Source organism: Somniosus microcephalus, chromosome 15, assembly GCF_052327205.1.
Source record: "Somniosus microcephalus isolate GS21.2 chromosome 15, FLI_Smic_1.0, whole genome shotgun sequence".
Classification (NCBI taxonomy): Eukaryota; Metazoa; Chordata; class Chondrichthyes; order Squaliformes; family Somniosidae; genus Somniosus; species Somniosus microcephalus.
The window spans coordinates 71,308,249-71,331,956 of NC_141001.1; the positions used below are offsets into that span (position 1 = coordinate 71,308,249).

Genomic DNA, 23,708 nt, shown 5'->3' on the forward strand with positions numbered 1-23,708 from the left:
ACCAGGAGAACTGGCTGCTCTTTTTTGAAAAATGCCATAGGATCTTGTCCGTCCACCTGAGCAAGCAGAAAGGGATCTCAGTTTAACATCTCATCTGAATGACAGCATCCCACATTGCAGCACTCCATCTGTACATTTCCACTTGTTGCATTCAGGATTAGATGCAACACAATAAGTTGAATAAAGCTTCTTGTACTCTGTCTTAACCATGTACTTCGACCTTATCTCCAGAATAGCATCTCCTATTTCATCAGTGTGAATTTGTTCATTTCCCACAGAGGGACTCTTTCCATTGCTAAGGGGAAGAGTACCTATTTTGCAGAGCTGTAACGAATCACTATCTCACTTCATGTCCTCTCCGAGCTCACCTTGTCCATGAGACCCACCTCCAGTTCCCTTGTCCTATTCCCACCAAACTGCTGACGACCCAACTTCCCTTCCTGGCCCCCATGTTAGCTGATATTGTTAACAGTTCCCTCTCATCCGGTACTGTCCCCCTCCTCTTCAAATCTACTATCATCCCTTCCTCAAAAAACTCACCCTTGACCCCTCAGTCCTTGCAAACTACCGCCCCATCTCTAACCTCCCTTTCCTCTCCAAAGTCTTTGAATGTGTTGTCGCCTTCCAAATCTATGCCCACTTTTCCTGCAACTCCATGTTTGAACCCCTCCAAACAGGTTTCCGGCCCTGACACAGCACTGAAACGGCCCTTATCAAAGTCAAAAGTGACTGTGACTGTGGTAAACTATCCCTCCTCATCCTTCTCGACGTGTCTGCAGCCTTTGACATGGTTGACCACACCATCCTCCTCCAACGCCTCTCCTCCGTCATCCAGCTGGGTGAGACTGCCTGGTTCCATTCTTATCTATCCAGTATTAGTCAGAGAATCGCCTGCAATGATTTATTTTCTCGCTCCTGCACCGTTACCTCTTGAGTCCCCCAAGGATCTATCCTTGGCCTCTTCCTATTTCCCATCTACATGCTGCCCCTCGCCGACACCATCAAAAACATGTCAGGTTCCACATGTACGCTGACGACACTCAGCTCAGACTCACCACTACCTCTCTCGACCCCTTCACGGTCTCTGATTTGTCACGCTGCTTGTCTGACATACAGTCCTAGATGGGCAGAAATTTCCTCCACATATTGGGAAGACCAAAGCCACTGTTTTCAGTCACAAACTCCGTTCCCTAGCCACTGGTGTTGAATCCGTGAATCTTTAGGTAGTGTGTCCTTCAAATAATCGACAGAGACTGCAGAGAACAATCAACAGGTGTTTACTGGATGAGGGTTGCTCTAAAACTAACCAGTACAGATCCCTACTCAGGGTTATATTCAGGTGTGGTCACTGCTGGTAATACAGTATACAGGAGCTGTAAAAAGTAGTTTTCCCCTTAAAAGGTACATACACTACAATTCCTACCCTTTTAGATTAACAGTACCATAACATTCATTTAACAATTAACACTTTTAACATGCAACATTAAGTGAAAATAGTCCATTTATAAATTCAGTCTTTGGGGCGGCTTCCTGATCCTTTCTGGATAGCGCCTTTCCTGAGTGTCTTGCTCTTGGTGCGGAGGCGATTCTGGCCCCCTGTCGTCGGTTGGTTCATCAGCTTCCGATACTACTGTTTCTGGGGTAGATGCTACCTGTATGTTGGGTTCATTACCAGGTACGCGAGACATGGGGTTGACTCGTTCCTGTGACGCTAGGATCTGGTCAACATGGCGTCTCACAATGTTCTCCCCAACATTCACTGTGTACATTAGTGGCCCCTGCCGTGTGCATATCGTTCCTGGTTGCCATTTCTCTGTTCGGTAGTCGCGGGCCAAGACTGGTTGCCCTACATTGAAGCTCCTTGTCGGCTTCTCATTGATGTGCTGGAATTGCTTATTCTCAACATCTCTTCGTACATTTGGTCTGAGCAAATCCAGACAAGATCTTAACCTTCGGTTAAAGAACATCATGGCCGGGGTCTGGTTGGTAACTGCATGTGTCGCATTTCTGTAGGCTAACAGGAAATTGTCCACCTTATGCTGCAGTGGAATGTCGTCATCGCACATGGCCCTTACTGCCTTTTTAAAGGTTTGTACGAACCTCTCAGCCAATCCATTTGTGGCTGGATGATACGGGGCAGATGTGTAATGCCTTACCCCATTCCTTTTCATAAATTTCCGAAACTCTTCAGACACAAACTGTGGTCCGTTATCAGAGCAAATCTGCTCTGGCAAGCCGTTCCGGGCAAATATGGTCCGTAGGACTGCAATCGTTTTCTCCGTGGTGGTGGAGGACATTTTGATCACCCCAGGCCATTTCGAGTGCGCATCCACGGCTATTAAAAACATTGAGTCCATGAATGGACCAGCAAAATCAATATGCACCCGTTGCCATGGAGAGGAGGGCCACTCCCATAGGTGTAGAGGGGCATGTGGTGGTGCATTTTGGACCTTCTGGCATCCTGAGCAGCTCTTGGTCAGGTCCTCGATTTGCTGATCGATCCACACATAAACCCTAGCAAAGCTTTTCATTTTCACTCCTCCCAGATGGCCTTCATGAAGCTCATCGAGCACTCTCTCCCTTAACTTGGGTGGAATTACCACTCGGGATCCACACATCAAGGTCCCCTGGCATACTGACAGCTGTTCTCTTCTGGATGAGAATGCTGGCAACAGTGAGTCGCCATGTGTTGGCCATCCCTTCAACGTCAAGTCATATACCCGAGACAGTGTCGGGTCATTTCGGGTCTCCTCTATATCCGCGTTAGTTACTGGCAAGCGCTAAATTATAGTCGAATAAAATATTTCAACAGGGTCCACTGCTGGTGCTTCCTCCGTAGTAGGCAGTGGCAGGCGTGATAGCCCATCAGCGTTTCCATGCTGTTTCGTGCCCTTGTACTCGATTTCATAATGGTTCGCCCCTAGAAAAAGGGACCATCTTTGTAGCCGTTGCGCAGTCATCACCGGAACGCCCTTCTTTGGATTAAAGATGGAGACAAGTGGTTGGTGGTCAGTCAGCAAGGTGAACTTCTGCCCATGCAGATAGTGGTTGAACTTTTTCACTCCCCACACTAGGCTGAGGGCCTACCCGTCAATCTGGGCGTAGTTACGCTCGGCTGAGGTTAGTGACCGAGACGCAAAGGCTATTGGCCTCTCTGAGCTGTCCAGGAATTTGTGCGACAGCACCGCTCCAATACCATAGGGTGATGCATCACACGCCAACCGAATTGGTAGTGCTGGGTTGAAATGAGCCAACACCTCTTTCGATGTGATCAATTCTTTGCACTTCTGGAAAGCTCGTTTACATTAGTCATTCCACTTCCATGGTACCCCCGTTTGCAGTAGGGTGTTCAGAGGGTGTAGTACTGTAGACAAATTCGGCAAGAACTTATGGTAGTAGTTCACCAGCCCGAGGAACGACCTCAGTTGTGACACATTTTCCGGTGCTGGAGCCTTGACTACTGCCTCAATCTTTTCAGGGGACTTATGTAACCCCTCTTCATCAATAACGTGGCCACAATACGAGATCTGCTTCTGGAAAAACTCGCATTTGTGGCGATTAGCTCGGAGCCCATATTCCTTCAATCTAGTGAGCACCTGCTCCAGGTTGGCGAGGTGATCACTGTCATTTTCGCCCGTGACCAGGATGTCGTCCAAATAACACTGGGTCCCTGGAATCCCTTGCAGGACTTGATCCATTGCCCTTTGCCAAATAGCCGGAGCTGATGCTACCCCGAACACCAGCCGGTTGTATTGGTAGAGATCTTTATGAGTGTTGATCATGAGGTACTGTTTCGAGGCTTCTTCTACCTCCATTTACAGGTACGCCTGGGCCAGATCAATCTTAGTGAAGCGTTTTCCTCCAGATAGCGAGGATATTGTACCGTGTGAAGGACTGGGTTCACTGTCACCTTAAAGTCCCCAGAGATGCGAATCTTCTTTGGTTCCCCAGGCGTATTACTCAACGACCTCTTCATTACAGGGATGATGGGTGTAGCCCACTCGCTCCAGTCCACTTTGGACAGTACTCCAGAACGTTCCAAACCTTCCAGCTCTGCTTCGACGGCTGGGCGGATCACATAAGGCACCGGTCTGGCCTTAAAAAACTTTGGGCTTGCATTTTCCTCTATTTTGATCATCGCTGTTATGCCTTTTAGTGTTCCGAGGCCCTCCTGGAACATTTCTTGTGCGTCAGTTAGCATTTTTGACAGTCGTCCAGGTGTGACGTCGTCATCCTTTTTGGCATCTACCATCAGTGCTTGTATGGCATGCCAATCTATCTTCCGGATCCATTCACTTCCTAGTAGTGGTGGTCCTCCATCTGGCAATACATATAGGTCCATTTTTGGTGTTTCCTTGCCGTTGTATATAACGTTCACCCTTATTTTTCCTTTGGGGTAGACTTTTTGCCCCGTGTACGTCTTCAAGACAATCTCTACCTCTCAAGGGTATATGTGAGAATAGCTGCTTGTAGTCCCTTCGGTTTATGATTGTTAGGGCTGATCCTGTGTCCAATTCCATTTTCACTTGGACTCCGTCTATCTTGAACGTGACCCAGATAGTTTGGTGATCCTCCATTTTGATTACATTATGTAGTTTCAGACAACCCAGCTCCTTGCTTCCGGAGTCTGTATCACTTTTCTGTTCGTCTGAACTACTCTCCGTCACCTTATGTACCTTTTTGTACTTCTCCTGTGGAGATTTCTTGCTGCTGGTTTTCTTTCCCGACCTGCAGACTCTTGCTATGTGTCCTACTTCTCCACACTGTCTGCACACTTGGTCCTTGAACCAACAATCCTTATGGTCGTGTGTTGTTCTGCCGCAGCGATACCACTTCCCTGCTCCATATGAATTTCATTTGTGCCATATTCTTGCGGTCCCCGTTGTATCTCTGCAGAGCCCCGTGCGGCTGCTTCGTGTGATACTGCCATGCTGAAAGCCTTGTCCAGCGTAAGATCCTTTTCTGATAGAAACCGTTTCTGGGTTCCTTCACTTTGAAGCCCACACACAAACTTGTCCCTTAAAGTATCTGCTAGTCCCACTCCAAACTGGCAGTGTTTCGATAGCTTGCGCAGTTCCGTTAAATACTCAGCATTACTTTTGTCTTTATGCTGGTTCCTTTTGTGGAACTTAAATCTTTCTGTTATCAGCAGCGGTGTGGGGTTTAAGTGGTCCTGTAGGATTGCCACTATGCTTTCAAAATCCTTTTCCACTGGCTTCTCTGGGGTTACTAGGTTTCGCAGTAAGCTGTACGCTTTTGCACCCATGGAATTCAACAGTACTAGTGCTTTCCTGGCATCTGGCACTTCATTTGCCTTGCAGTACACTTCTATGCATTCTATATATGTCGCCCAATCTTCGACTTCATTGTCGAACGTTGTGACACTGCCACTCTTCGGCATCCCTGGGTGTGGTTAGACTGGCTAAAAATGGCGTCTCCCGCGCTCTCCCTTCTTCTCCGCTGGCTCAAAATGGCGTCTCCTGCGCTCTCCCTTCTTCTCCGCTGGCTCAAAATGGCATCTCCCGCGCTTCCCTTTCTACTCCGCTGCGGCCCAAATGGCGTCTCCCGCGCTCTCTTTTCTTCCCCCGCGGACGCTGCTCAGCCCTTGAAACCGGCCACACTGCGCGTTTTCCTGCGCGCTTCTCTCGTTGACGCCGCTCGGTCTTCAACCCCGGCTGCGCCCTGCGCGCTTCACCCTCTCTCGTTGACGCCGCTCGGTCTTCAACACCGGCTGCACCCTGTGCGCTTTACCCTCTCTCTTACCCGTCGACGCTGTTCGGCCTTTTTCTGTGCCATCGGTCGGCTCCCGCCAGCACTGTCCAGGAAGGGTCTGCGCCATACCTGCTGCCAGCCCGCTGCGCTGGATCGTCGCGGCTGGAGAACCAAGCCCAGCCCTCCACAGCCTCCTCTGCCTGCTCAAGCCCTCTCAGGATGGTCGACGCCCGCACTGATGGAATCGGCCTTCTTCTGCAGAGTTGCAGGTAGGTTCGAATCACCTCGTCGCCAATGTTGAATCCGTGAATCTTTAGGTAGTGTGTCCTTCAAATAATCGACAGAGACTGCAGAGAACAATCAACAGGTGTTTACTGGATGAGGGTTGCTCTAAAACTAACCGGTACAGATCCCTACTCAGGGTTATAGACAGGTGTGGTCACTGCTGGTACTACAGTATACAGGAGCTGTAAAAAGTAGTTCTCCCCTTAAAAGGTACATACTCTACAACTGGCTCCTTGGTGACTGTCTGAGGCTGAACTAGAATGTTCGCAACCTATTTGACTCAGAGATGTGCTTCCAATAACATATCTAATCCATCACCAAGACCGCCTACTTCCACCTCCGTAATACTGCCCGGCTCTGCCCCTGCCTCAGCCCATCTGCAGCTGAAACCCTCGTCCATGCCTTTGTTATCTCTAGACATGACTATTCCAATGCTCTCCTGGCCGGCCTCCCATCCTCCATCCTCCATAAACATGAACTCATCTAGAACTGTGCTGCCTGTATCCTAACTCCCACCAAGTGCTGTTCACCCATTCCCTGTGCTCGCCATATAAGACAGTGACCTACATTGGCTTCGGGTCTGTCAACGCCTCGATTTTATAATTCGCATCCTTGTTTTCAAATCCCTCAATGGCCTTGCCACTCCCTATCTCTGTAAGCTTCTTCAGCCCTACAACTCTCGGAGATCTCTGCGGTCCTCCAATTCTGGCCTCTTGTGCATCCCCGATTTTAATCACTACCATTTGCGGCAGTGCCTTCAGATGCCTGGGCTCTAAGCTTTGGAATTCCCTCCCTTAGCATCTCCACATCTCTCTCTCCTCCTTTAAGACACTCCTTAAAACCTACCTCTTTCACCAAGTTTTTGGTCATCGGTCCTAATAACTTCTTATGTGGCTCGGTGTCAAATTTTGTTTGATAACGCTCCAATGAAGCGCCTTGGGACATTTTAACATTAAAGGCGCTATATAAATGCAAATTGTTGTTATCGTAATACAATTTGGAAACCAACAGTCTGTGGCAATTATGACAGCTAGATAAATATCCTACAAACTGTTCCAACTCTGAGCAAGGGTATTACTGGCCTGTGCTCTCAATTCACTGGGGAATGAATTCCCCACATACAAGTTAGTATCAGGACTGAAATATTTCCATTTGTCATTTTCAGTCAGCTTCTATGTACTTTCTCGAAACAGACATTTTTCTGTCTTAATCTTGCTTTAATTTTCAATTTTATCTGATTTTCACTGAATATGAACAGTAAGCTAAAAAACTTATTCCAAGTGACAGGAAACATAAGAACATAAGAAATAGGAGCAGGAGTTGGCCATTCAGCCCCTCAAGCCTGCTCCGCCAATCAATAAGATCATGGCTGATCTTCTACCTCAACTCCACTTTCCTGCACTATCCCCATATCCCTTGATTCCCTAAATATCTAAAAATCTATCGAATTCTGTCTTGAATATACTCAATGACTGAGCCTCCACAGCCCGTTGGGGTAGAGAATTTCAAAGATTCACCACCCTCTGAGTGAAGAAATTTCTTTCTCCTCATCTCAGTCCTAAATGGCTGACCCCTTATTCTGAGACTGTGACCCCTGGTCCTAGACACCCAAACCAAGGGAAACATTCCCCCCTGCATCTAAATAAAGGCAATGCTTGGAAGGAGCAAAAATAAAGTTCAGTGCAACGACAGAAGCAAAATGCTAAGCCTCGGGTGAACTCGGAGAATGTTGCAACCTCAGTCCCAAAAACTGTACACAGACCAATCACAGCAAAGAGCCAGGAGTGAGGACTTGTCTATCATAAACAGCCTTCAATCAGCAATTTGGTTGGAACACACCTTAATTTTGAGTTGCCTCTGGCTCCCATTGTCGTGGAACTTTGCGAATGTTTACATTTAGCTAGGTAATAATATATATTTTTTGAACTTTGATCTTTTGCTGCTTTTTTTTGCTCCAGTGTAAAATTATAATGCAGTCAGCAGCACAATTTGGTCTCACTTTATCTAAGTATATCAACAACCTCTCAGGTAGAACTTTCTTATTGAAAAACAACTACCTCAGAGAAAATAGCTCCAAGAGCCTGGAATTAGGCAAAATGTGAAAAAGGGAATGGAATTATAGAGATGGAAAAATATTTTATAAAAAAAACAAGTTTTGGCAAAAACATTACCAATAAGATTAGCAATTTTGAATAAAATGGTTTCCATTCATCTATTTAATTTCTTAGATGAGTGTTCTTAATTGGGGAAAAAAATTAGTGACGTGGTACACAGCAAAATTACAGACTGAATAGTCACTATTACCCAAAATGTAATACACACTTGAGCAGCAATAATAACAACAACTTGTATTTATATAATGCCTTTAACGTAGTAAAACGTCCTAAGGTGCTGCACAGGAGTATTTTAAGACAAAAAATTTGACACCGATCCACATAAGGATAAATTAGGGCAGGTGACCAAAAGCTTGGTCAAAGAGGTAGGTTTTAAGGTGCGTCTTAAAGGAGGAAAGAGAGGTAGTGAGGCAGACAGGTTTAGGCAGGGAATTCCAGAGCTTAGGGCCTAGGCAACAGAAGGTTGAGCGATTATAATCAGGGATGCACAAGAGGGTAGAATTAGAGGAGCGCAGGTATCTTGGGGGGGTTGTGGGGCTGAAAGAAATTACAGAGATAGTTCAAATCCCACCACAGCAGCTGCAGAATTTAAATTCAGTTAATTAAATAAATCTGGAATAAAAAGCTAGTATCTGTAATGGTAACCATGAAACTATCGGATTGTCGTAAAAACCCATCTGGTTCACTGATGTCCTTTGGGAAAGGAAATCTGCTGTCCTTACCTAGTCTGGCCTATATGTGACTCCAGACCCACAGCAATGTGGTTGACCCTTAACTGCCCTCTGAAATGGCCTAGCAAGCCACTCAGTTGTAACAAACCGCTACGAAATACAATAATAATAATAAAAAAACAGGACGGACCACCCACTATCAACCTCGGCACCGGCTACGGACATAACAATGGCACACCCAGCCCAGTCGACCCTACAAAATCCTCCTCACCAACATCTGGGGACTTGTGCCAAAATTGTGAGGTTTGTCAAGCAACATCTTGACACAGTCATACTCACAGAATCATACCTTTCAGCCAATGTCCCAAACTCCTCCATCACCATCCCTGGGTATGTCCCGTCCCACCAGCAGGATAGACCCACCGGGGGTGGCGGCAGAGTGGTATACAGTCAGGAAGGAGTGGCCCTGGGAGTCCTCAACTTTGACTCCGGACCCCACGTCAAGACATCAGGTCAAGCATGACCAAGGAAACCACCTACCACCCTCCCTCAGCTGATGAATCAGTGCTTCTCCATGTTGAACACCACTTGGAAGAAGTACAGAGTAGCAAGGGCACAGAATGTACTCTGGGTGGGGACTTCAATGTCCATCACCAAGAGTGGCTCGGTAGCACCACTACTGACTGAGCTGGCCAAGTCCTGAAGGATATAGCTGCCAGTCTGGGCCTGCGACAGGTGGTGAGAGAACCAACGCGAGAGGAAAAACCTACTTGGCCTCGTCCTCATCAATCTACCTGTCGCAGATGCATCTGTCCATGACAGCATTGGTGACCACCGCACAGTCATTGTGGAGACAAAGTCCCATCTTCACACTGAGGACACCCTCCATCGTGTTGTGTGGCACTACCACCGTGCTAAATGGGATAGATTGATAACAGATCTAGCAGCTCAAAACTGGGCATCCATGAGGCGCTGTGGGCCATCAGCAGCAGCAGAATTATATTCCACTACAATCTGTAACCTCATGGACCGGCATATCCCTCACTCTACCATTATCATCAAGCCAGGGGATCAACCCTGGTTCAATGAGTGTAGAAGAGCATGCCAGGAGCAGCACCAGGCGTACCTAAAAATGAGGTGTCAACCTGGGGAAGCTGCAACACTGGACTACATGCATGCTAAAAAGCAGAAGCAGCATGCTATAGACAGGGCTAAGAGGTCCCACAATCAACGGATCAAAGCTCTACAGTCCTGCCAAATCCATGAATGGTGGTGGACCATTAAAAAAACTAATGGGAGGAGGCGGCTCCATGAATATCCCCATCCTCAATGATGGTGGAGCCCAGCATGTGAGTGCAAAAGGCAAGGCTGAAGCATTTGCAACCATCTTCAGCCAGAAGTGCTGAGTGGATGATCCATATCGGCCTCCTCCCGAGGTCCCCACCATCACAGAAGCCAGTCTTCAGCCTATTCAATTCACTCCACGTGATATCAAGAAATGGCTGGGCGTACTGGATACAGCAAAGGTTATGTGCCCCGACAACATCCCGGCTGTCGTGCTGAAGACTTGTGCTCCAGAACTAGCCGCTCCTCTATCCAAGCTGTTCCAGTACAGCTACAACACTGGCATCTATCTGACAATGTGGAAAACTGCCCAAGTACGTCCTGTCCACAAAAAGCAGGACAAATCCAATCTGGCCAATTACCGCCCCATCAGAATGTAGGGGTTCGCAAAAATCCCCTTAACCCCAAAGCTACTGGAGATATTAATCTACATTGTGGATGGAGACTGTGCATGACTTTAAATTGCCTCTGGGTTGGACAATGTTTTAAAACGTGCCCAGAACTGCAAAAGGCTGCGTTGCAGCACATGGACAACACCGGAATCGAGGAACTTTGTGGAAAAATTTGCACACTTTAAGTGCATTTTATTAATAAAATTGTTCCCTGGAGTTTGGTAAATTACAAAGGGGTTTAAAAATGGCCATCAGAAAAGCATGGCCGAGACAATGGGGCTTGGGAAAGCAGCCAGCAGCTCGTAGATGTCTGTGAAAGTGGGAGGATCAAGCAGTGGCAGTCAGATTCTGTCAATCAAAACGGGAGTTTCCCTTCCCTGCCGACAATCGATGTTTATTTACACGAAACTGCAGGATGTTGACATAAGGGATTAAACCACTTGAGACTGACTGCAGGACAAAGGGCTTCTGTTTACCTAGTAATCCAACCCATTCAAAAACCCTTACACACAATGAGACACATCGAAACTCCGGAAAAGGACTTTTGAAAGAGAAAAGTTTGGAATGAATGGGTTTTGAATCACCCATTATTCAGGTGTGTCCCCTTTGGTTAGCCCAGAAACTCCGGATGTAGGCGGGAACACTTCGGCCCCAGAATGTAGACACTTTCAAACCACTCCAAGCTTTATTTGAATCAGCCAATCACAGCCTTTCTCTTGTGTATTCGAACTTTTCAGTGCGAATTTTGCACACAGACCCTTTCAGCGTCAAACAGCAGTAGCTGGCAGGATATAAAGATAGCTCCTGAGAAGCTATCTCTCTCTCTTATTTCCTTGGACCACAGGTGAGCAGGTTTCTGACTCCTCAGCAAGGCAATCTAGTAAGGAGTTAAAGGGGGGGTGGTAATTTGAGGGAAATTGCTAAGATTGTTTAATTAACATTGTAGCCATTTATCCCTCATTTTGCCATCTGTCTTCCCCCCATTTAAGCAATTGTACAGTGATTACTAAAATCGTGGGGTGTAGTTTTCTTTAGTTTAACTTTCTCACATCCAGACCAGTTGTCCGTTTTAATATATATCATTAATTATAAGTCCTCCAGTCAGAACTGGAAGGGTGGGTTTAGCAATTTGAAACCGCTGTTTGGGATTGGTCAGAGTGTAGTAGCAAAAGGCTGCCTGACCAGGTGAATTACCGTAAACCAGGTAAAGGAAGGTAAATTACCGTAAACCACGGAAAAGATGCCCTCTACAAATCCACTCTCAATCATCAGCAAAGTGATGGAAAGTGTCGTCGGCAGTGCTATCAAGCGGCACTTACTCACTAATAACCTGCTCACTGATGCCCAGTTTGGGTTCCGCCAGGACCACTCGGCTCCCAACCTCATGGTCCAAACATGGACAAAGGAGCTGAATTCCAGAGGTGAGGCGAGAGTGACTGCCCTTGACATCAAGGCAGCATTTGACCGAGTGTAGCATCAAGGAGCCCTAGTAAAACTGAAGTCAATGGGAATCGGGGGGGAAAACTCTCCACTGGCTGGAGTCATACCTTGCACAAAGGAAAATGGTTGTGGTGGTTGGAGCTCAATCATCACAGCCCCTGAACATCGCTGCAGGAGTTCCACAGGGCAGTGTCCTAGGCCCAACCATCTTCAGCTGCTTCATCAATGACCTTCCCTCCAACATAAGTTCAGAAATGGGGATGTTCGCTAATGACTGCACAGTGTTCAGTGCCATTCACAACTCCCCAGATACTGAAACAGACCATGCCCGCATGCAACAAGACCTGGATGATGTTCAGGCTTGGGCTGATAAGTGGCAGGTAACATTCGCGCCACACAAGTGCTAGGCAATGACTATTTCCAACAAGTCGTCTTCTTCTTAGGCAGTCCCTCGGAACCGAGAATGACTTTCTTCCACATTAAATATGAGTTCGCAGGTGACTGATGAGTCCAATGCGGGTCACAGGTGGGGCAGACACCAACAAGTGAGAGTCTAAACACTGCCCCATGGCATTACCATCGCCGAGTCCCCCATCAACAACATCCTGGGGTCACCAGTGACCAGAAACTTAACTGGACCAGCCACATAAATACTGTGGCAACAAGAGCAGGTCAGAGGCTAGGTATTCTGTGGCGAATGTCTCACCTCCTGACTCCCCAAAGCCTTTCCACCATCTACAAGGCATAAGTAAGGCGTGTGATGGAATACTTTCCACTTGCCTGGATGAGTGCAGCTCCAACAGCACTCAAGAAGCTCGACACCATCCAGGACAAAGCAGCCCGCTTGATTGGCACCCCATCCACCACCTTAAACATTCACTCCCTCCACCAGCGGCACACCGTGGCTGCAGTGTGTACCATCTACAAGATGCACTGCAGCAACTCGCCAAGGCTTCGTCAGCAGCACCTCGCAAACCTAGAAGGACAAGTGCAGCAGGCGCATGGGAACACCACCACCTCCACGTTCCCCTCCAAGTCACACACCATCCTGACTTGGAAGTATATCACTGTTCCTTCTTCGGCGCTGGGTCAAAATCCTGGAACTCCTTACCGACTAGCACTGTGGGTGTACCTTCACCACACGGACTGCAGCGGTTCAAGAAGGCAGCTCACCACCACCTTCTCAAGGGCAATTAGAGATGGACAATAAATGCTGACCTTGCCAGCGACGCCCACATCCCATAAACGAATATTTAAAAAAAAAATTGAGTTCAACAATTTCAGATCATTATCATTGCTAGCAATTTTTCCAGACAACAGGTGCTGGTAATGATTCTGTTCATTTATTCACTCCTGCCTTCCATCCTACCATGCCCTTCCTTTTTGTTCTTTCCTCTCCTCCCCTCCCCTCGCCACTCCCTTCCCTGCCTCTGCGCTTGCTTAAAACCTACTACATCTGTAACATTTTTCAGTTTGGACGAAAGGTCACCAGGCTGAAACGTGAACTCTGCTCCTCTCTCCACAGCTGCTGTCTGGCCTGCTGAGTGTTTCCAGCATTTTAGGTTTATAATTTCAGATTTCCAGCTTCTGCAGCTTTTTGCCTTTTTATCAAGATGGGTGCTGCATAGAAAGTAAATGATGGGCGCAAGATTGTTGTTACTACTACAACAACGTGCATTTATATAGCACCTTTCAACATATTAAGGAAAACATCCCAAGGTACTTACAGATAGTCATACAAAATGGATGCTGATCCAGGAGGAAAGAGATTAAGGTTCTGAAGGCTTTGAAGGCTAGATCAAAGAGATGGGTTGTGTGTAAGTTTTTAAAGTGGTGGGGAGAGAAGTGGAGAGGTTTAGGTAAGGGATTTCGAAAAGTAGGATCGCTAAAGTATTGGAGAGGGGAATGTACAAAAGACCTGAGGAAAAAGATGAAGCGGAGGAGATTGTAGAAATAAGGTTGGGCCAGGCTTTGGAGGGTGGTTTAGACAGACAAGGGGGATGAATTTTCTGGGGTGGTAGTGGGCGTGATCGGTGGCAGGTCGGGTGGGAGTTTTTTTTTGTTTTTTTTTTTGACAGCGGGTCCCACAGGTGCATCCATCAGTGTGGAGCTGACCCGACCTGCAGCGGCTGGGACCCAATTGAAATCATTAGGAGGTACTTTACAGGCACTTAAGAGCCTTTTTCCCCCTACTTTTTAAATTTCCCTGCATGGCCACGGGATTCACACAGCTTGGGAACCATGTCTGTCAACCTGAGGCGTGAGTTCTGTGGCCATTGCTCCAGCTAATTAAAATAACCTCCCAGAGGTGTCGGGGAATATAGGGTCTAATGAGAGGAAGGAGCTGAATGAAATCAGTATTTGTAGGGAAATGGCGTTAGGGAAATTGATGGGATTTAAGGCCGATAAATGCCCAGGGCCTGATAATCTACACCCTAGGGTACGTAAGGAAGCGGCCCTAGAAATAGTAGAGGCATTGCTGGTCATCTTCCAAAATTCTATAGACTCTGGCACAGTTCCCATGGATTGGAGGGTAGCTAATGTAACCCCACTATTTAAAAAAGGTGGTAGAGAGAAAACAGGGAATTATAGACCAGTAAGCTTGACATCGGTAGTGGGGAAAATGCTAGAGTCCATTATAAAAGATGTAATAGCAGAGCACTTGGAAAGCAGTGACAGGATCGGACAAAGTCAACATGGATTTACAAAAGGTAAATCATGCTTGACTAATCTACTGGAATTTTTTGAGGATGTAACTGGTAGAATAGATAAGGGAGAGCCAGTGGATGTGGTGTATTTGGACTTTCAGAAGGCTTTCGATAAGGTCCCACATAAGAGATTAGCGTGCAAAGTTAAAGCACATGGGATTGGGGGTAAGGTACTGACTTGGATAGAGAACTGCTTGGCAGACAGGAAGCAAAGAGTTGGAATAAACTGGTCTTTTTCCGGGTGGCAGGCAGTGACTAGTGGGGTACCGCAGGGATCGGTGCTAGGACCCGAGTTATTCACAATATATATTAATGATCTAGACGAGGGAACTAGATGTAATATCTCCAAGTTTGCAGACGAGACAAAGCTGGGTGGGCTTGTGTGCTGTGAGGAGGATGCCGAGAAGCTCCAGTATGATTTGAACAGGTTGGGTGATTGGGCAGAGGCATGGCAGATGCAGTATAATGTGGATAAATGCGAGGTTATCCACATTGGTGGCAAAAACAGGAAGGCAGGTTATCTGCACGGCAATAGATTGGGAAAAGGGGAAGTGCAACGAGACCTGGGTGTCCTTGTGCACCAGTCGCTGAAGGTAAGCATGCAGGTGCAGCAGGCGGTTAAGAAGGCAAATGGTATGTTGGCCTTCATAGCAAGAGGATTCAAGTACAGGAACAAGGATGTCTTGCTGCAGTTGTACAGGGCCTTGGTGAGACCACATCGAGTATTGTGTGCAGTTTTGGTCGCCTTATCTGAGGAAGGATGTTCTTCTCATGGAGGGAGTGCAGAGAAGATTCACCAGACTAATACCTGGGATGGCAGGAATGACGTATGGAGAGAGATTGGGTCGATTGGGCTTGTATTCGCTAGAATTTAGAAGAGAGGGGATCTCATTGAAACTTATAAAATTCTAACAGGACTGGACGCAGGATGTTCCCGATGGTGGGGGAGTCCAGAACCAGGGGTCACAGTCTAAGGATAAGGGGTAAGTCATTTAGGACAGAGATGAGGAGGAATTTCTTCACCCAGAGTGGTGTGAACCTGTGGAATTCTCTACCACAGAAGACAGTTGAGGCCAATTCATTAAATATATTCAAGAAGGAGTTGGATATATTTCTTAAGGCTAAAGGGATCAAGGGATATGGGGAGAAAGCAGGGACAGGGTACTGAGTTTGGCTGATCAGCCATGATCTCATTAAATGGCAGAACAGGCTCGAGGGACCGAAAGTCCTACTCCTGCTCCTATCTTCTATGTTTCTAATTAATTGACAGCATGGGAAACAAACCAAAATAAAAACATGTTGATTACTTCAGGTAACAGATTGATGGAGATTCTGTTCTACTTGAAAAGCTACTGATAAATGTTAATTTTTCACTGGCCATTCTCGGCTGTTGCCTTCCAACTGAACAGTAATTGCAGTGAATTGATCTGCACTATAAAAAATGACATACCATTTAAATACATTTTTGTTGTTGTTTCTGGTCAGGTTTTTCCTCACAGTATACTGGTGATTGTCCAGTTACACATTAAATCAAGTCATCAACCGTAACAATATCATTCTCATTACTCATTCCACTGGTTCAATTTGCTTTCAGTCCCTGAATATGACTAATTTAATTTTTCAGTTTGAGACTTTGGGGGTGAATTTCTGCAGAGGTTCTCACTTGTCCAGTGTTAACTTCAATGGAAGAGCTGCAGAAATCCCCAAAACACACTAAGCACCACTTACACTGTTTGTCAGGGATTCCACAGCTCTTCTGCTGAACTTGCATAAGATTGTAAATCCACCCCTTTACAATTACATTTAAAATTTGCTTAATTTATCTTACCTATACACACACATCTTTTATTTGTACCAGTTATTGATACAAAAGTCTATAGATTTGTGACTAAAGCAGCAATAACTTCACAATTAATGTACTTTAATTTAATGTTCTTGATTGTATTTGTAGATGGTGTCATATTACTTAATAACTTTATTTAAATATTTGTCACTTATATATAACTTTTATTATATGATTGTACAGTAAAGATTCAACACCCACTATGATAAAGTAAACTTAAAATCTAATGTGGTCAGGGTCCCTTTAAGGATCCCAGTTTAAAATGTGTCATGAACTACGTCACCAGACCCACTCCATCTAATTGGGCTGGGTAATGCGCTGGGCGGGCTTTATAGGTCAGTTCATTTTGTACAGCAGGATGGAGCCAGCAGCGAGGTCGGGCCCCACCAAGGTAAGGAAAATTCCAGCCATGGATTTTGATTTGACTGGGTTGGAGGATGTGGAGCGAATGTAGACGAGGATGAGGTGATGGGCAAGTGGGAACTAGTGCAGGACGGGATACATGTGGCAGAGTTTTGGTCCAGATGGAATTTCCAGTAGATCAGCAAGGGCAGTGTTTGAGTAGTCAGATCTGGAGGTGAGGAAGGCATGTATAAGGGTTTTTACTAGCAGATGGGCTGAGGTAGGGTCAAAAGCAAGCAATATTGTGTGGTAGATGTAAGCAGTTGCAGTGATGGATATGGTTGGGGTTTAAAGATCAGTTCAGGATCGACAAGGGTACCAAGATTGCAAATTGTCTGGTTCAGCCTGAAAGAGTAGCCAGGAAGAGGGATAGAGACAATGGCAAGGGAGCAGAATACGTGGTGGGATCAGAAGACAATGGCCACAGTTTTCCCAATGTTGAGCTGTAGGACGTTTTGACTTATCCAAGACTTGATGTCAGACAAGCAGTCTGATAGCATTCAGGCAGTCAAGAGAAGTGGTGGAGGACGGTAAGTGGGTGTCATCAGTGTGCATATAAAAGCTGACCCAGTGCCTGCAGATGATACCATTGGGGGGCAGCAAGCATGTACATAAGAGATGAGGGCTGACGATAGATGATTGGGGGACCTCTGAGGGAGGGAAAGTCATTGTTGGAGATATACCAGTAAACGCAAGGGATACCAACACCACCAAAACAGGATTATCTGGTCAATTATCCAATGCCCATTTGTGGAACCTTGCTGTATGCAAATTGGATGCTGCATTTGCCTACATTACGATGACTACACTTCAAAAAGTACTTAATTGGCTGTGAAGTGCTTTGGAATGTCCCGAGGCTGTGAAAGGCACTTTATAAAATCAAGTTTTTCTTTCTTTCGTTCCCATGGAGCTGGATGACAGAAGAGTGGCATTGGAGAAGGGCGGTGCTCAACCAGATTAATTGCTTTAGAAAGGGTGAACAGGATGAGTAACCCATTGGCTGTAAAGTGCTTTGGGACATCCTGAAAACAAAAAAGGTATTATATAAATTGTGGCGGAACCACCAGGGGATTCAGGACAAGTGTTTATAATTCCTTTAACAGCAATGTAGTGCAACCGGGGGCTGCACCTTTAATGTATCTGTTAACTGTACTATGGCTTCTTTCCTTTACTCCGCGTGATGACGTCATGCCGCCCGTCACGTGATCCCCCAACGGCGGGAAGAACGTGATGACGTCATGACGTCAGTGCTCGGAACCTTCTAGCAGTTCTAGAGAGGCTTTCAACCAGACCAGACCTATTTGCATTGTATCCAGCAGTTTACTGTTTAACTTCGTTTGTTCATTAAATTTTATTGTTTTTGATTCTCTGCGTCGATCTCAATTCTTCAGCTAGAAACCTCCGTTCCTATATTGGTGACCCGGATTTCTTCGAACAATTTTCGTTGAAGTTACATCATGGACACGAACGCCGTCACCCTCAAACTGCCGCAATTTTGGGAGCAACAACCAGCCGCGTGGTTTTTCCAGGCAGAAGCCCAATTTGCAATCCGGGGAGTAGTAGCAGATTCGACCCGTTATTATTATGTGGCCTCCGCCCTCGACAGCACCACGGCCTCACGGGTCGTCAGCCTCCTCGGGAGTTCTCCGGACGATGGCAAGTACGAAGCTTTAAAAACACAGTTACTGCAGGTTTTCGGTCTGTCCAAGTCGGAGCGCGCTCACAGACTTATCTCCATGCCCGGCCTCAGGGACTCAAAGCCATCAGAGCTCATGAACCAGATGCTCACGCTCTTGGGCTCGGAATTGGAATGTTTTCTGTTCCGGGAGTTGTTTCTCTGCCAGTTGCCAGAGCCAGTACAGGCGGCCTTGGCCAATTCCACGATCACGGACTGTGCTGAACTCGCTGTAAAAGCGGACAAAATTTTCACCGTCACACAACAATGCTGTGCGGTCACGAGGCGCCCATCCCCCACAAGAGCGAAGCCGACTCCTCCGCCAGCAGGCTGGTGTGCATACCACGCTCGTTTTGGCGCGAAAGCCCGATGCTGCCGTCCTCCCTGCAGCTTTTCCCCCCCCAAAAAAATCCTACCTCAAACCAGCGGTTTCTAAGAAGGGTGACAGGGCCTGAGGGACACGCCAGAGTTGCGATGGCCATGGGTTCCGCAGGGAAGCTCCTTTATATCACAGACTCCCTGTCAGGTCGATGTTTTCTCTGCGATACTGGCTCCCAGTGCAGTATCGTACCAGCGTCGAAGCTCGATCTTCAATCCGGCGGTCACGGTCCCTCCCTCGAGGCAGCCAATGGTGCGGCCATCCGCACGTTCGGAAAGCGTAGGGTCCAGTTGCGCTTTGGCGGCCAGCATTTCGTTTGGGAGTTCATCACGGCGAAAGTGTCACAGGCCATCCTGGGGGCAGATTTTTTTTGCGCCAATGGTTTTCTCGTCGACGTCCGGCACTGCCGGTTAATCAACGCGGCCACCTTTCATTCGGTCTCCTGCCACCGCAGCACCGCTGTGTCTTGGTCAGTTGCCTGTGCAGTCCCATCCCCAGATGAGTTCTCTCGTCTTCTCGGTGAGTTTCCGGAGCTCACCAGGCCCACTTTTTCTTCTTCAGTCACGAGGCACGGTGTGACGCACCACATTACCACGACAGGATCCCCAGTTTATGCACGGGCTCGAACCCGGTAAACTCGCAGCCGCAAAGGCGGAGTTCCATACCATGGAGCGCCTGGGAATTATTCGACGATCGAATAGTCCTTGGTCTTCACCATTACACATTGTTCCTAAACCAGGCGGCGGATGGCGACCATGCGGCGACTACAGACGCCTGAATGAAGCTACAACTCCAAATCGGTACCCGATTCCTCACATACAGGATTTTTCGGCCCACCTGGCAGGGAATTCCATCTTTTCCAAAGTAGACCTTGTCCGGGGGTATCATCAAGTGCCCGTTCATCCTCAGGACGTCCCCAAAACCGCTGTCATCACACCTTTCAGGCTCTTCAAGTTCCTTCGTATGCCGTTTGGGTTGAAAAACACAGCGCAAGCCTTCCAGCGTCTCATGGATTCTGTGTTGCGCAATCTGCCGTTCATCTTCGTCTACCTCGATGACATCCTCATCGCCAGTACCAGCAAGTAAGAGCACATTACGCACTTGCGTACCCTTTTTTCTTGTCTCAGCCAGCATGGCCTTATTATCAACCCGGCCAAGTGCCAGTTTGGCTTACAAAGCATTGATTTTCTGGGACACAGAATCACCTCAGAAGACGCCGTTCCGCTGGCTATGAAGGTGGAGGCAGTTACCTCATTCCCACATCCTCAGACCGTCAGGGCTCTCCAGGAATTCCTGGGGATGGTCAATTTTTATCATCGTTTTGTCCCCAAGGCGGCCCTGTTAATGCAACTGTTGTACGAGGCTCTAAAAGGTAAATCGGGTAAAGACCCCATCGGCTGGACACCCCAGATGGACCAGACGTTCCTCAACACTTAAGGACGCTTTGGCTGATGCGACCATGTTAGCACAGCCTCTTCCAGGTGCAACCATCGCCCTTACCATAGATGCATCTGACTATGCCATCGGGGCAGGGCAGGAGCAATTGGTCAATGGCACGGGGCAACCACTAGCTTTCTTCAGCCGCCAATTGCAAAAAAATGAACGCAAATACAGTACCTTTGATAGGGAGTTGTTAGCACTTTTCCTGGCCACCCGCCATTTTCGCTTCTTACTGGAAGGACGCCCATTCACGGCTTTCGTAGACCACAAGCCACTTACGTTTGCCATGGCCAAGACAGCGGCACCATGGTCGGCTCGGCAACAACGTCATCTTACGTTCATATCAGAATTTACAACAGACATACATGTGTCTGGCAAGGACAACCTGGTGACGGATTGTCTGTCCCGCGCCCCGGTCCACACAGTCCACCTGGGAATCGACTATATTGGTTTGGCAGAAGAACAGATGGCAGACCCTGAAGTGCAGGCATACCGGACCACACCTTCCAGCTTACAAGTGGCTGATGTCAGTTTTCAGGCTGCAGGGACCACACTCCTTTGCGACATCTCGATGGGAGTCCCCTGACCAATTGTACCAGTCGAATGGCGCAGGAGAGTTTTCAACACAATCCACGGTTTGTCACACCCTGGTATGAGGGCTTCACAACGACTCATGGCAAAGAAGTTCGTCTGGAAAGGCATGCATCTCGACGTCCGTGACTGGACCAATACCTGCGTGAGTTGCCAGAAGTCCAAAATCCAACGCCATGTTAAGGCTCCAGTGGCCACTTTTCCAGTTCCAGAGCGTCGCTTCGACCATGTTCACGTGGACCTGGTTGGCCCTCTCCCTTCTTCTCATGGTTTCACGCATCTCCTCACCGTGGTAGACCGCACCACCCCGTGGCCAGAGGCAATTCCTTTGGTTGCCACCACAGCGGCGGACATTTCCAGAGCCTTCCATCTCATCATGGGTGGCTCAGTTCGGTGTACCGGCCGACATCTCCTCCGACCGAGGACCTCAATTTACCTCGGAACTTTGTCATGCCGTGGCTCAGGGTTTGGGTACCAAGCTTCATCGCACCACCGCCTATCATCCACAGGCAAACGGTCTGTGCGAGAGATTTCACAGGTCCCTTAAAGCTGCACTGCGTGCTAGTCTTCGTGGGACTGGTTGGGTGGACAGGCTCCCTTGGGTGCTGCTGGGTCTTCGCACGGCTCCCAAGGACGACCTTCAATCTTCTTCTGCAGAACTGGTTTACGGCCAACCACTCAAGAGTTCCTGGCGATTTTCTTCCTCCTCAGACGGAACCCTGGTCTGCAGCTCATCAGCCACCAAGAGGCGGCTAAGAATTTCATCCCAGTGCCTATGTCTCATCACGACCTGCAGCGCTCCCATGTCCCGGTGGAGCTTAAGAGCGCCAAATAAGTTTTCATTCGTCAAGATGCTCAGAGACCCGCTCAAACCGTCTTACACAGGTCCGTTCCGCGTCATCTCGTCAGGTGACAAGTCTTTCACAGTCAACGTCGGCGGTAAGCCTGACCACATCTCCATCGACCGGTTAAAACCGGCTCGTCTGGATCTGAGCAAGCCAGTCGTCACCGCCTCATCGTGGGCGTCAACCATCGATCCAGTACAGCCACAGCCAGCCACCACTTCTCCTACGCCTGCGGCACCGTCCCAACCACGGCCAACTGCCAGTTTGTCTTCTAGCGCTCCATTCCAGTTGCCAGAGTATCGCAGTCGGTCGGACAGACTCGTCAGAACCCCTTCTCGTCTTACCTTTTCTGTTAAAGACAATTCTGGGGGGGCGTATGTGGCAGAGCCACCAGGGGATTCAGGACAATTGTTTATAATTCCTTTAACAGCAATGTAGTGCAACTGGAGGCTGCACTTTTAATGTATCTGTTAACTGTACTATGGCTTCTTTCCTTTACTCCGCGTGATGACGTCATGCCGCCCGTCACGTGATCCCCAACGGCGGGAAGAACGTGATGACATCATGACGTCAGTGCTCGGAACCTTCTAGCAGTTCTAGAGAGGCTTTCAACCAGACCAGACCTATTTGCATTGTATCCAGCAGTTTACTGTTTAACTTCGTTTGTTCATTAAATTTTATTGTTTTTGATTCTCTGCGTCGATCTCAATTCTTCAGCTAGGAACCTCCGTTCCTACAAATACAAGTTTTTTTCTTTACATCATGTCTCCGTGGTTGGAGGGAGCGCATGAAAAAAACTTTCAGTTAAGTATCCACAGAAATCTCCTCCCCCAAGGATTACTTATTCCTACCTCCATCCCTCAATTGTACATTTAGGTCTCACAAAATATCAATCACAAAGAAACTGCAGAACTTCCACTGACTGCTGAGTTCCGAGGTAATTCCCAATACCTTTCTTCACTTACAATGTCTTTTTCTGGCTCCAGTATTTGGATTTATAACTTTGTGAATTTATCTGAATCTTCAACTCTTCCTCTTAAGGATCTTGATTTCTTGCTCTCCATATTGCTTGCTCTTTCTCTATGTATCAGCTTATGACAAGGTCTACATGGTAAAAATTCCAATTGACAAAGTTAATGTAAAATAAATACAGTTAATACTTATGGAAAAGTAATGCATACATGAATGCAGTGTAAGTTGCTAAGCATTTGTGTGTGAACCTTTTCAAATCGATATGTCTATCCTCCCAACGGTTCTCAAAAAGTTACTGCTTTAGCCTTCAACTGTAGATGGGAAAAAAACAAACTTCCTCAACACTGGATACCATTTGTATAATTTAAGTGGCTGAGAGGGGGGGAGCCTAATCTGTTCTCACTCAAATCCATAACTATGCATTTTCCAAAGGAGTGACTGGGCAGTGGTCAGGAGCAGAAAGTCTGGTTAATATTTCCCTTCTCTAGTCCAGGGGTACTCGTACCTTTTGAAACAGTCCTACTGCTATTACACTGAGAGCAGCTAACAAAACAGTCTGCTGATTGCAGCAAAGCCAATTGTCAATTTACTCTGATCCAATTTCTGGCAGTCACCTTTGATGTTAGAGAGATAATGGGCTATTAATTGGTTAACCCCCTGAAAACGGGTGTGGGGATCGAAGTGCGCGATTAACCTGCACCTGTTGAATGGAATGTAGGCAGCATGCCAACTTTGTGTTGCCTGCTAATTACAATGATTTCTGTGTGCAGCCAGTGCTTCCCGCACTATTGATTGGTTGCATTCATCAGCAGGGGTCCCAATATCGTTAGTAACTTGCACTTTTTAAAGCTAGTCTGCACTACTTAAAGCAAGCCTGCACCTTTTAAAGGGGAGG

General features: G+C 47.3%; 1 protein-coding gene across 3 annotated transcripts in view; it reads right to left on the bottom strand.

Moving 5' to 3' along the window:
- Positions 1-23,708, bottom strand: part of c15h11orf24 (chromosome 15 C11orf24 homolog) — a 127,936-nt gene that overhangs the window by 797 nt on the left and 103,431 nt on the right. For all 3 annotated transcript variants that reach the window (XM_086007996.1, XM_086007995.1, XM_086007997.1), the window contains one exon: positions 22,807-22,945. The gene's annotated coding sequence lies outside the window, so the exon portion shown is untranslated. The remainder of the gene's footprint in view (positions 1-22,806; positions 22,946-23,708) is intronic.